This window comes from Lepidochelys olivacea (genome assembly GCF_965140295.1).
Source record: "Lepidochelys olivacea isolate rLepOli2 genome assembly, chromosome: 1".
Classification (NCBI taxonomy): domain Eukaryota; kingdom Metazoa; phylum Chordata; order Testudines; family Cheloniidae; genus Lepidochelys; species Lepidochelys olivacea.
The window spans coordinates 220,037,818-220,052,322 of record NC_140411.1 but is presented as its reverse complement, the minus strand read 5'-3'; the positions used below and the strand labels follow the sequence as shown (position 1 = coordinate 220,052,322).

General features: G+C 42.4%; 1 protein-coding gene across 4 annotated transcripts in view; it reads right to left on the bottom strand.

Moving 5' to 3' along the window:
• The window catches only part of TSPAN9 (tetraspanin 9), a 262,785-nt gene that overhangs the window by 42,742 nt on the left and 205,538 nt on the right, over positions 1-14,505 (bottom strand). The window lies entirely within an intron of this gene.

Here is a 14,505-nt window from a genome sequence, read left to right as displayed (position 1 = left end):
ACCCCCATTCAACCCCCCTCTCCTTCCTGACTGCCCCCCCAGGATCCCTGCCCCATTCAGCCCCCGTTCCCCACCCTCTGACCGCCCCGACCCAATCCATACTCCTGACCACCCCCTGAACTCCCCTGCCCTCTATCCAACCCCCCTTGCTCCCTGCCTCCTTACCAGGCTGCCTGGAGCACCGGTGGCTGGCAGCGTGGCTGAACCAGAACAGGCAGCCGCACCGCACAGCACAGAGCACCGGGTCAGGCCGGGCTCTGCATCCACACTGCCCACAGCACTGCACTGCGCAGGGGCGTGGGTGCAGGGGAGGGGCCGGGGGCTAGCCTCCTGGGCCCGGAGCTCAGGGGCCGGGCAGGACGGTCCCATGGGCCAGATGTGGCCCGCAGGCCGTAGTTTGCCCACCTCTGTACTAGCACCACAAAATGGAGTCTGTGTCAATCCATGATTCAATATAATTCTATTCCCTCCACTGCCTCCTTTAAGGGAGGGTGGGGGGAGGGAGAAGCTTTATTAACAGCCAGTTAAGCCAAGTGTGAAGTCCATCCCTACAAGCCCTTAAAAACCAGGCAATATCCAGTTAAAAGATCCTTAAACATGTCCTAGCACTCACACATCACATTGCCAGTTCATGGTGACTAACTCTAACCCTCCACCAGTTAACTCCCAAACACCTCCAACATAGTAAAAGTCAAACAAAACACATACCAAATATCCTGAACTCGCACTGTAATGCCAAAACTAAATGCTGACCTTCACAATGTTAACATGTATGTACTATAGACATCTGAACACTAGTGAAGTGTATGAGGTGATATCTGTATTTGTGTGGGAAGAACGAATGACGGTTCAGCATTACAGGGCAAGGAATTGGGCAGACCTGCTTCTGCTGTTGAAGGTGATAGGAGGAGAGGTTCCCTTTTTCTCTGCCCCCACCCCGAATTGCTTCCTCAAGCCCTCAGAAAGTGAGATGCCCTTGCTGTTTAGAAGGTGCAAGAGAAGCCAGAACCACCTCTCCTCCTGTCTCCAGCAGTCTGCTGCTGCCCCTACTTAGTGTAGGGTGGGAGGGACAGTAGGCCAAATCTCTAGTAGTTAGACTACACAGGAGGTCTATGGAGGAAAGAGGGGTGCCATCATTTGTAAGCTGTCACCAAACTGGACCAGGTTTTTAGCAAATTTTACATGATATGCTCGTTTAAAATCCATGTAATTTATGTTTCCCTTGTCTTAATTCTTTTTGGCTTCTCCACTCATTTTCCCTCTTGGTTATCTTTTCTGTATCTCTTTGCCACTGCCTAATTTTCCCATGTTTATTACTTACAAATAAATGCAAAGCATCTAGCTTGTTTCCTCCAAGTTTATTCATCTGTCCTCCAGGAAAATTCACTTTCTAATACTGGCTTTCTTTAATGGCTTGTTTCCCCTTCCACAAGCTTCTCTTCTCTATTCTGGTCAACTACTATGCTTAGCTTCCATCTCTCCCCCTTGTCAGACTTCTCTCTTCTCTTTGCTCAGTTATGCCACTCTGACTTTCTATCCCCTCTGCGTTCCTCTTTCCCTCATTTTGTCTTTCAGTCTTCCCAATCCTTCTCCCTCTTTATAATGAAATGTATATATTTTTTAAATCCCCTGCTGTAGCCTTATTTGTGCTGGAAGGACAGGGAACCCCATGCCAGCTGCTAGTCAGATTCAAACTAGATAGGAATGGAACAATCTCGCTTCATGCCACAGTCAGAATAGCAGTGTCAGATGAATATCACATGCAGATTCATTCACCTACAAAGAACAAGGAAGGATATTTCCATAAAAAGCCTTTGCCAAAGTATCAAAGTCAAAATACACTTGATTATGGAGATGAATCAGTATCCCTGCCCTCCCAAGCCCCACAGCCCAACTGCAAAGTTAAATCAACACTGACAGATCATTAGGATCTTCCAACTCGTTCATGCTAATTTCATTTTGGATCTGCTTGTGATGAAGCTGCCTCTACTTGTCTCTGTCTGTCCACTCAAAAGTAAACAACTGATGGTTGGGAGCCACTAGGAAACTTTCCAGTACTTCAGTTCATTCACTTGAGTAACAGGGGAAGATCTTCCTTTCTCTGGCCCAAACCTAAGTTTCACTCTTGATGCCTCTCCCTCAAAACAGTTGATCTGTGGCCATACACAAATGATAAGGCTGATATAAAATAATTTAGTGTTGCTTCACTCTCAACAAATAATGTCTAATTTTGAGCACATAGTGCCTTATTCTCCAAACTCTTACTCCTGTGTGTAGGGAGGACAACTCATGTGAGGCTTTATAGCTTACATATTACAGCGAGGACAAAATTAAAATGTGATAATACAGGAATTCTACAAATGTAAAAACTGAGTGTACTTGGATATAAATTACTAAAATTACACTTATAATTTACTATCTAAGGCCTCTCGGTTGGTATCATATATGCTGCTGCTTTTAAATAGCTGGTCCCAGCATAAAAGCTATGATGAAGCTTAGCTGTGGAACGGGACAGGAGGGGGGAGCAGGTGTTTTAGAATCTAATTGAAAATCCCTTTATACACCTATTCACAAATAGAACACTCTGCAGAATCCACTGGCTGGTGGTGGTAGTTTGAGAAGAGAGTGTTCTGTTCATGTCAGATCAAAAGAACAGCAAGCTGTGAAAATAAACATAACTTCAACATTTGTTAAACAAAGTAGCCAGGAAGTATTTAACATGATACTAATCTGCTTCACTTAAACAGTGTTAGTGGAAGAAATAAAACAGTAGTTCTATAATTTATGAATTTAAAATGACAATTCTACTTTAAAATATGTTCTGGAATGTTTTGCTAGAATCAAGACACAAATGGCTTGATCCTGAAAGGTGCTGACCATCCAGACAATACCCATTAAGTCAGGGTTTGTAACAGGTGTTCACCATGTCTCAGAAACTAAATTAACGCTTTGTGATGGCCTTTACGAATTTTTGTTGCACTAGGCCCACTTCACCAAATGCAGGTAGGCTAGTCAGGGAACATTCTTCATGGCTCTCAGTCTCAGAGTTCTCAGCCCAGAGAGCGAAGGAGCAATTTCCCTTAACAGAGTTTAAAATAGAAATATGAAACTTGCCAAGATGATTTGAAACTATTGGCAGATGGGGGAAATATTTCTGGATCTGCATCTCGTAACGGTTGGCAGGGAGTGTGACTAGAGAACAGCTGACTTTTACTGCAATGACATTATTAATTCTAACTTTCTTGCCAACTGAGCACCATAATTGAGCCGTTGCAATATCCCTTTCATTAAGTAGTTCATGCAGGCCTGTTAAACTGATCATACAGTACGTAATGTATCTGCCCCATGCCTACCGAAAAGGTCAGCTTGAGTCCAGCCAAGCTTTCAGCTGATTCGCCCTTATATAGTAGCTCCTTGCAGAGAGTTTAGCAATCAGGAGGCATCATGTTCTATCTACCTCATCAGCGTTCGAATCAAGACCATGCTCAACATTCTTCCCGGCTTTTTGAGACCACCACCACGAAATAGTCCTTTGGGCCTACTGACATAGTTGGATCCAGACTATAACCAATAAGTTGCATAAAATTAGCTGCAGGCTGAAATGTCTTTGCTTTGGACAATTTCTAGTAAAAATGTTGTTTTAATCAGTCAGCTGAAGTACTGTAAATCTACATATACATTTGAAAATGTATATGTTCAGTACCAAGAGATACACGGGTGGCTAAATAAGTCTTACGTCGTTAAGCACACAAGTCAGGAAATGCAAACACTGAGAAAGTATACCTTTAATGCTTACTAATTTGTGGCCTGATTCTGCAGTCACTTACACAGATGGCTAACTTTACTCACATGAGATGAATGGAACTACCCACAGGAGTAAAGGGTTTGCAAGATGAAATCCTTGACAGAACACTGATATGTTCCCCTTTCCAAAATGGCCACATTAATCCATACACTTCAACTCACTATTCCTGTCCCGCACAGTTCTACCCTTCGTCGCGCCCTCCCCCCCAACTCCACTGCCCAATTCCTAATGTTCTACCCAGCTCCTTAAAGGATCAGCAGGGATTTGTTGGATCTACCCAGCTAGTCCTCAGCCAGACAAGTAGATACAGGGTGAAAGGCAGCTCAGATGATGCTTCCTCTCAGGCTGTAGAAGCTCCTGCAGGACTCTCTACATTTGTGGGCTTGTGAACAGTGCTGTGCAGCCAAGGTGGGATTTATGCCTTGTAACAAGGTGTACCAACCCTGCACTGGGCCAACAGGGTCAGATCAATCACTGGGGGCCCAGGAGGCCACACCCCCTCGCCCCTGCTGCACATGCTCCAGGTTGAAGGGACACATAAAAGCAGGTAGCCCAGCTCAGAGGAGGAGGAGGGACATGTGCTGCAGGCTCCTGCTGAGGCACCTGTGACTCTCCAAGCTGTTGGAACCGCTGACCCAGACTTTGCTGCCAACGACCTGCTGACCACAGAGACTGATGGGGATGCCAGCCTGCTGCCAGCCAAGGAAATGCCCGACATGCACTTTGTGGTAGAAAGTGAACCAGGGAATGTGGTAGAAGCCGATGCTTAAACCCTTAATGGGGAATTTCCTGGCTTCACAGGGCACTGGGTCGGAACCTGGTGGAGTATGTTTGGCCTGGGTTCCCTACTCCCCACCCACATTTGCCACTAAGTGTGGCTACTGCTTGTTTGCTCTGCCCCAGCCAGGAGGCTCAGTGACCATGGACTGTTTGTTTGCTTGGCCCTGCCAGGGGTCCCAAGCCCTCCTTGTGGTAATTACCTGATACCACACAGAGGACTGTGTGACAGGATGTACCAACCCCGCACTGGGCCAACAGGGGTGGCCTTGTTCGATGTGTGGGGTCCCCCCATCACACAACCATGCTTTGATTCTTTTCCAGAAGACTACCTATCCTGGTGAGTTCCAGCATTAACAATTACATGTCACTCACTGTTAGTTGCTGTAATAATTCTACAACCCCATTTAATTCTCAGATAAGCTTAGTAAAACAAAACAACCCCTTAAACAATAGAGTTGGGACAACGTTACATCGACTTGATCCCACTGAAGTCAATGGAAAGACTCTTGTAGACTTCATTTGGCTTTGGATCAGGCCCATAATGATCTTATTTGGACATCCTGGTGTGGAGAAAATTCCTATGCATTGTCCCAGCAGTTTCTACACTAACCAATGGAGTATAGTCAATATTATCTATTGCCAGAACTACAGATTGCACTTGTTTTAATGTTCATCACTGGGGTTGCAAAAGCAGAGACTGTTGCAATGGGACCATCCTGTTTCATCTCATTCTGTAACTTTATCCTGCGCAATTCATGAAGATTTTTGTATTTAGAATTGGCAAAGAGTCCTGTGGCATCTTAGAGACTAACAGACGTATTGGAGCATAAGCTTTCGTGGGTGAATACCCACTTCGTCGGATGCATGTAGTGGAAATTTCCAGAGGCAGGTATAAATATGCAAGCAAGAATCAGGCTAGGGACCTCCATTATCCCTAGCCTGATTCTTGCTTGCATATTTATACCTGCCTCTGGAAATTTCCACTACATGCATCCGACGAAGTGGGTATTCACCCACGAAAGCTTATGCTCCAATACGTCTGTTAGTCTCTAAGATGCCACAGGACTCTGCCACTTTTACAGATCCAGACAAACACGGCTAACCCTCTGATACTTGTATTTAGAATTACATTCAAATACTCTGCGGTAACATGACACTGTGTTCGAACTGACACACTGGCTGTTCCTCATGTTTTGCACGATAGTTCAAGTACCATTGTGTGTAACAGGCTTAACTTCTTCATTATAATGATTAAAATTAAAGCTGCAACAGGAATTAATATCAAATGGAAAACTGGATCAGAGCAGAGCACAATAGCCAGGACGCAGTGCATCCAGGCTGTTGGGAGTGGTGAGACATTTGCTATTCCTTCAAAAATGCAAAATCCCTCCACAAGGAATGACCACCCACCACCTTCCTTGGGGATGGAGGCAGAAAGGCTGCTTATATGAAGCAAGTGATAGCTGAAAGAATGTAAATCTAGTTTGGCAACTGTTGGCTTGGTTTTGTATCGATCCTGTATAGAGATTTCTTCTCATGTTGTAAATCTTGTCATATGCATGAATCACAATGCTGGATGGGGTAAATGAGAGCTCTAAAGGAACTTAAGTGTATGCTTTATGGAGACTGCCACAATACCCCCTCAATTCTGGGCCTGAAATTTCCCTACTGTAATGTCATAAGCATGACTAATGGGTCAAGTCAGATGGAAGCTGTTAAACTACTAATTTCCGGGAAGGAGTCTTTCAGAAATGAAAAACAGTAGTTAGGAGACTGGATATTCCCTAATGTAACACATGCTGAATTAAGAGACCCCTTTAATGCCTAATCATAGCTTTTCTAAACTAGCATAGACTCTTCTGGATAGCCCAGCACAGCCTTGGCTATCTGTGTTACAATGGGTTATGCTGCCAGACCACCAAAAAGATGTAAGATTTTGTCATCAGCTGCTTCCATTGTTTAACTATTGAAGACAGCATGATCCAATGGGAAAAGCATTGGACCAGGAGTCAGTGGACACAGGCTTTATTTCTGCCTATTTTCTGACCATCCAGTTCACCTCTCTATGCTTCAAATTCCTTGTCTGTTAAACAGGCATAATAATCTTCATCCACCTTTGTAAAGGGCTTTGAGACCTACAGGTGAAACGCACTATGTAACTGCTAAATATGTTATTATTGCTCATATCTGTGTCTTGCAGTTTATTTGACTTGCAAGATGAAAGCAGGTCCTGGAGCACGTCCTCAAGAAAGCAATTCTGAAGCACTTAGAGGAGAGGAAAGTGATCAGGAACACTCAGCATGGATTCACCAAGCGCAAGTCATGCCTGACTAATCTAATTGCCTTCTATGATGAGATAACTGGTTCTGTGGACGAAGGAAAAGCAGTGGACGTGTTATTCCTTGACTTTAGCAAAGCTTTTGACACTGTCTCCCACAGTATTCTTGCCAGCAAGTTAAAGAAGTATGGGCTGGATGAATGGACTATAAAGGTGGATAGAAAGCTGGCTAGATTGTCGGGCTCAAAGGGTAGTGATCAATGGCTCTATGTCTAGTTGGCAGCCGGTATCGAGTGGAGTGCCCCAAGGGTCGGTCCTCGGGCCGGTTTTCTTCAATATCTTCATAAATGATCTGGAGGATGGTGTGGATTGCACCCTCAGCAAATTTGCAGATGACACTAAACTGGGAGGAGAGGTAGATACGCTGGAGGGTAGGGATAGGATACAGAGGGACCTAGACAAATTGGAGGATGGGGCCAAAAGAAATCTGATGAGGTTCAACAAGGACAAGTGCAGAGTCCTGCACTTAGGACGGGAGAATCCAATGCACCGCTACAGACTAGGGACCGAATGGCTCGGCAGCAGTCCTGCAGAAAAGGACCTAGGGGTGACAGTGGACGAGAAGCTGGATATGAGTCAACAGTGTGCCCTTGTTGCCAAGGCGGCCAATGGCATTTTGGGATGTATAAGTAAGGGCATTGCCAGCAGATCGAGGGACGTGATCGTTCCCCTCTATTCGACACTGGTGAGGCCTCATCTGGAGTACTGTGTCCAGTTTTGGGCCCCACACTACAAGAAGGATGTGAAAAAATTAGAAAGAGTCCAGCGGAGGGCAACAAAAATGATTAGGGGACTGGAACACATGAGTTATGAGGAGAGGCTGAGGGAACTGGGAATGTTTAGTCTACAGAAGAGAAGAATGAGGGGGGATTTGATAGCTGCTTTCAACTACCTGAAAGGGGGTTCCAAAGAGGATGGCTCTAGACTGTTCTCAGTGGCAGCAGATGACAGAACAAGGAGTAATGGTCTCAAGTTGCAGTGGGGGAGGTTTCGGTTGGATATTAGGAAAAACTTTTTCACTAGGAGGGTGGTGAAACACTGGAATGTGTTACCTAGGGAAGTGGTGGAATCTCCTTCCTTAGAAGTTTTTAAGGTCAGGCTTGACAAAGCCCTGGCTGGGATGATTTAATTGGGGATCGGTCCTGCTTTGAGCAGGGGGTTGGACTAGATGACCTCCTGAGGTCCCTTCCAACCCTGATATTCTATGATTCTACGACTGACCCATTTTCTCCTTGGGAAACTGGAGTAGAGGAAGCACGGAATCTTTTCTGCCTTGAAAACTCCTATTTATTACTAAAACTATGCCCAGGAAGAATCCATTTAGTCTTCAATCCAGTAATGCATTGTTTTCCCTCGTGAAGTTTAGCAACAAGCCTTAAGGAATCCTGATTCTAGCAGTCTGGAGGAGAAACAAGACAACATCAGTCCTCACAGCTTTCCTCTGAACACTAACTTAAATTGTTTAAGAAGTGAAGATGCCACGGTAGAGCTACACTTGCTACATAGAAACAGGGCACCCACATAAACCCACATAAATTTAAGTACTGCTGCCTGTACACTGTAAGAATGCAGTTCTCCTTGTTTAAATCCTCTGGAGAGAAGAAATACTTTACAAAACAGGGCTCTGAGTTTGTTCAAAGGATTCTTAAGGAATATTGTAAGATGTTCCTTTAATTATACACAGACAAATCCTCTGAATACAGAGTAAAAACCACATGCTTCATTTTGCAGAATTCATCTCTCTGTTCATACTTAAGGGAGAACAACAGGGTTGTCCTGCCTCAGCTAGGAATTAGCACAACCTGCTGGTTTTCACTGAAATTGCATTCAACGAGATTACCCTTTTTCTTCTATTTTCTGTATTTCTTCTTAGTCTTTTCATTGAATAAACCGTCCTTTTCAGACACAGAGCATCGTGTCTTATGTATGACCAAATAAACCTTATTATTATTAACTATTCACAACACAAAGGCCTCAATCAAGATTGGTGCCTGCTGTGATAGACACTTGCATACCAAAAGGGCTGGCTCTGTCCCAAAGAGCTTACAGTTCTGCTGTCAGCTTCTTAGCCCATTTCACTTTACCTAAAATTAAGAATCTAATTTATATATTACTGCTGCTAGGGAATGTAGCACAAATCTGGAGGTAAGCATCATCTTAAGAAAGAAGAGCTATGGGATTTTAGATTCCTGGACTTGATGCCTAATTCATCTACTGACTCACTATGTGACACAGGGCTAGTCAAGTCACCCTCTCAGTTACCTGGATATACTATTACTTGCCTACTTCACAGGGAGTGAAGTGCCTGATGTTTGTTAACCACTCAGACCCTGGGGTGAAAAGGTATAATCATAAAGTACAAAGGATTTTATTAATCACTATACCAACCAGCTAGATTCATTCTCGGCCTCATAAGCCTTTGGTAAGAGGTCTATGAGACCACGAATTAATCTAGCTGCATGGCAGAGTTGTGAATATGTACATGTGTAGCAGCCTGTACTCGGGGGGAACAAACAGTACATTGAAGATGATTAAATCATTGATTTTTTTCCAAAACCTGGGAAAGAAACAGAGATATCTTACCATGTGCTGTCTGAACAAGTGTGGTACAACTGATGGTCTATTGCTGAAAAAATCAAATAGCATAATTTGATCAAAACAAATCCCCATTTTGGTGCAGTAATAACTTGTGCTCTTCATGTCCACTTTAAATCAGATGCCTTCTGCTACAGCCTCTCAGAATCCGAGTCAGAAAAGTATACTTTGATCACTCCACCTTCCCTTCTCCTCAACCAGTGAAGTATTTTTATAGAGGATATTTTCCAGTGCTTTCTCTAATTCAGTTTTAACTGACCCACCTAATGTAGTTTCTACTATTTGCCTTGTGATTACTGGGGAAAAAAAAGGAACTAAAAATAATCTATCAAAATCAAACTTCAGTTAGAACAGTTAATATCATGTAAAACTTCAAAGGAGCATGGAACCTAGAAATAGATAAATATTACAAGAGCTATCTAGGAAAATGAAATATGCTAGGAGGTGGATAGTAACATTTTATTGTTTTGTTTTTTACAAGGATTGGATCTGTCCAAGTACATTTATGAGAAGGCAGCTCAGGATTAATTTCTGGACAACTGAATTCTTCCTCAGTGACAAGCAGTAAATGGGGATTCCATCACTGCAGCAGAAATTTACAGAGGCTATTTGCTCATTAAATCAGAAGGAGTCTCCGGAGCAGAAAATAAGTTGATTTTCTAACACTCTTTGGAAGAAGCAGCCCCAGTATTAGAGGAAGCCTAAGTATTCCTTTGATAAAAGTGTCAATGGCTCCTATCTAACTATAATGCAGTAATTCCACTGATTCTGAAAAAGGTTAAAAGCCTTCAGTAATGCTCTTGTTAGGAACAGACCGGTGTCTTCAATAAATACAGATTGTAAATCACTTTCCAAAAGGTATTATCTTTCAGATTAAATTAAGGTTTGGCTCAACTAATCCAAAGAGATCAGATGGGTTTTGCACAGAGGGAGGCTTGTATCAGAACATTTTAGGAAGGTACTATGTTTAAATCCATTATCCTAAATATATTTCTGAGTCACCCTTTATGATCTCATCACTACAGAGATGCATTTGGTTGCAAAGACCAGCTACCTATGCATCTGGCACATTTCTTGATCAGAAGAATAAGTTATACAAATGACAGAAATCCTACAGCAGTTGCTGTCCATATCTATCTTTATATCCTCTCAAAGAATGAGGACTGGAAGGGAAGCTGACCCTTGGTCTCATCAACACCATTTAATTAGCTGTTGAGCCTTTGACACTAACTATGGATAAGAGAGAATTCCAAAAAAAAAAATTGGGTAGAAACTCATAAATGTTCCTCTCCATGGAAATCTTTAGAAAAAGGCAAAAGAAGGGTTAAAGGCAAAGGAGAGTCTGACCATAAACTGAGTTCCTAAACATAAAGGATGAAACCCTGGCCCCAGTGAAGTTAATGGCAAAACTTACATTTAAGTGAGAATACGATTTCATCCAGGAGGTTTTATTCTTAGGGTCTAAAGCTGCATGCAGTTAGCCCCATGTGTAACGATACTCGTGTTGGAGAGTTATTTAAATTAATGGGCAAAAAGGAGTACTTGTGGCACCTTAGAGAGTAACCAATTTATTTGAGCATAAGCTTTCGTGAGCTACTTCATCGGATGCATACTGTGGAAAGTGTAGAAGATCTTTTATACACACAAAGCATGAAAAAATACTTCCTCCCACCCCACTCTCCTGCTGGCAATAGTTTATCCAAAGTGATCACTCTCCTTACAATGTGTATGATAATCAAGGTGGGCCATTTCCAGCACAAATCCAGGGTTTAACATTCATAAACCAGTCAAAGAACACTTCAATCTCTCTGGTCACGCGATTACAGACATGAAAGTTGCAATTCTTCAACAAAAAAACTTCAAATCCAGACTCCAGCGAGAAACTGTTGAATTGGAATTCATTTGCAAATTGGATACAATTAACTTAGGCTTGAATAGAGACTGGGAGTGGCTAAGTCATTATGCAAGGTAACCTATTTCCCCTTGGTTTCTCCTAACTCACCCCCCAGACGTTCTTGTTAAACCCTGGATTTGTGCTGGAAATGGCCCACCTTGATTATCATACACATTGTAAGGAGAGTGATCACTTTAGATAAGCTATTGCCAGCAGGAGAGTGGGGTGGGGGGAGGTATTTTTTCACGCTTTGTGTGTATAAAAGATCTTCTACACTTTCCACAGTATGCATCCGATGAAGTGAGCTGTAGCTCACGAAAGCTTATGCTCAAATAAATTGGTTACTCTCTAAGGTGCCACAAGTACTCCTTTTCTTTTTGCGAATACAGACTAACATGGCTGTAACTCTGAAACCTTAAATTAATGGGACAATTCACATGAGTAAAGTTACTGACATGCATAAATGTTTGCATTACGCAACCAGCGCTGCAAGTGAATATGATCAAATGATTAGATTTAAGGTTCTCTGGTTATCACACCAACTCCTAAAGAAATGGGCAAAAATGCTGAAAATGATCACCTAGCTCCTTGGCTAATAATTATTTTCAGGGATTCCTCTGAAGTTTGAACTCAGGACCATCCCAAACTCTGGATCTTTCTAATTTAAATGTTCATAACCTTAAAACTTAAGAGCCTTGCACACTGTATGTTATATAAATGAAAACTAGTTTTTCTTCTATAGATCTGACTGAGACTTAAAAAAATAATCAAGTGTGACAGTCATATGTATTGAACTGCATCTTACTTTATGTGTTTTATATGACATTCCAGTTAATACAATATGTAATATAAACTGACAAGTAATTTTTAATTATTGAAACAGAAAATATATTTTAAAAATAAGAACAATAATTCAATGGGAGTAGCTGGTGCTTGCCACCTTTGAAAAAATCAGCCCTTTTCTTTTATGTAGAACTTAAAATACGGATTTTGGAGCCTAATTTTAGGCACCACCGTTGTAAAATTTTGGCTGTTTTCTTTCAAATTTTAAAAGTTGGTGACCTGACCAAAGTGACTTGCCCCTTGCATCATTTTGACAAAAAGATCAGGAACAGAATCATAATCTAATCACCATTTAGCATGATAATGATGTAGACCAAAATCAAAGCTATACAATACCTTTTTAGTGCAACAACTACAAACTCAGAAAAAATGAAAGCAGCTAAAAATAGGCACTTCAAATACACTGTCAGTGCCAAAAGATGTGGGATCACTCACCCATGTAATGCAGTTTTGAAATAACATGGGTGTTTACTGGCACACTGAAGCAATTTCAAGCATTTTTAGAGTACGAAACTTTGCCAGATACTACCTCTGCAGTGTTAAATATGTTGTCAGATAAGTATATCTCCCAGTAAAACATAACAGAAAATGACCGTATAGTCAATGCCATATGGCTATGCAACAAGAATGTAGAAAAAACTAATCTCATCCCCAGAGCCAAGAGACTTGATAGAAGAGGGCACCAGCTGTTGGTTTTTTGAAAGTGTAATGGAAAACAGAAGAATACATCTTTGAACTGACCCGGCTTTGCTTCTTCTGGGACTTCCTTAGAGTAGAATCAAAGGGTGCTCTAGGTCATGCAGAAACCTGTGCAGTAGGTAACAAGGACAATGAAAGAGGCCAGGGCCAAACTCTTACAAACAAGACAGTGCATTCTCCCTTTCTCTTTGTCACAGACAGGCAAAGTGCTGTTATCGCCCTGCCAGCCCATAGGAACAAATGCACTGTAATAACTTGTAAATAATTTACACAGGCTGACTAAATAATAAATAAATAATAAAAGAAATCAAATTAAAACAAACCAAAACAATAAAAGAGCAGAGCTCTGTGGCAGGGCCATTTTGAGTTAAGGGTAAGCAGATGAGCAACAACATGTTGCCCCCTGTGCGTGGAACAATTTCCCAATCCCAGTGAGCCAGGGCCCCACAACTGAAAATTTTAAATATTGTATTAAGATGAAGGGAAAAGGGAAACTCCACCCAAGGGGACTGATCTAACCGAACGCAAGGCAGGAAAGCATGTCATAGCCAATGCAATTATTCACCTGGCCAGACAATGTTTTAGGTTGAAAGGTTTCAGCTGCTGCCAAGATAGCCAATAAGTCCATTATAGGAGGCGGGGAAAAGAAAAAGAAAATGTTTTCCCCACTATTGCAGCAATAAAGGTATTCCTGGAAACCAACAGCAGTCAGTACTTGCTCTTTATACATGTAAAGAGAGTTTATAGACCAAATCTACCATCAGATATTCTTATACAGCTTTCATTGATTTTACTGAGGGGTATGAGAGTCTCTGAGGGCAAAATTTGGCTCTATAAATGACTTGCTTTAGGTTACACAGCTGTTCAGTGCTAAGATGGGAATGCAACTCAGGAGTTTTGATCCTCTGTCACCATCCCTTTCTCGAACTACTACCGCAGGCCTCCCCATTTTCTTCCCCAGATATTTTCATGAGCTCTGTCTTTCACACCTCCCATTCCACTTTTCTTCAGCAGCATACAGAGAAAATGAAATCAGAATGGCTACTCAAATCACCATTTTGGACTTTCTGGCAATGAACGTCAAGTCCAGCTGAGCTTGGACTGGCACAAGACTCCAGGGGGCAGGCAAAGGGGATTTTATGCCATCTTTGTAGCTCCTCAATTCCAGGGCTGGCTAGGAGAATGGTTTAGCCTGAAAGTGTTGTTCCAGCACCCAGAACTGCTAGGATTCTCTGATCCTGCTCTACGTGCTGGCTGTACAACACCTGGCGATTACCCCTACGTGGGCTGTATTCCCACGTGGCCAGATCTGCCAGTTTTATAGCTGATTTGCACTGGTGGAGTGAGGCCAAAAGGCCTTACCAGACTTGAGAAGAGAGCTCTCTTTTTCCACCAACTAGTAAGGGGAATGAACACATTCTACTGAGCCATCTGCAAAATTTCCAGGATTGCTTCTGGCCCCAACTGCATTTTCAGCAACAATGCAATATCTATGCTGAGGCTCGGTCAATTAAGAGATACACAGAAAGAGTAATAACTGCTTCTCATTCA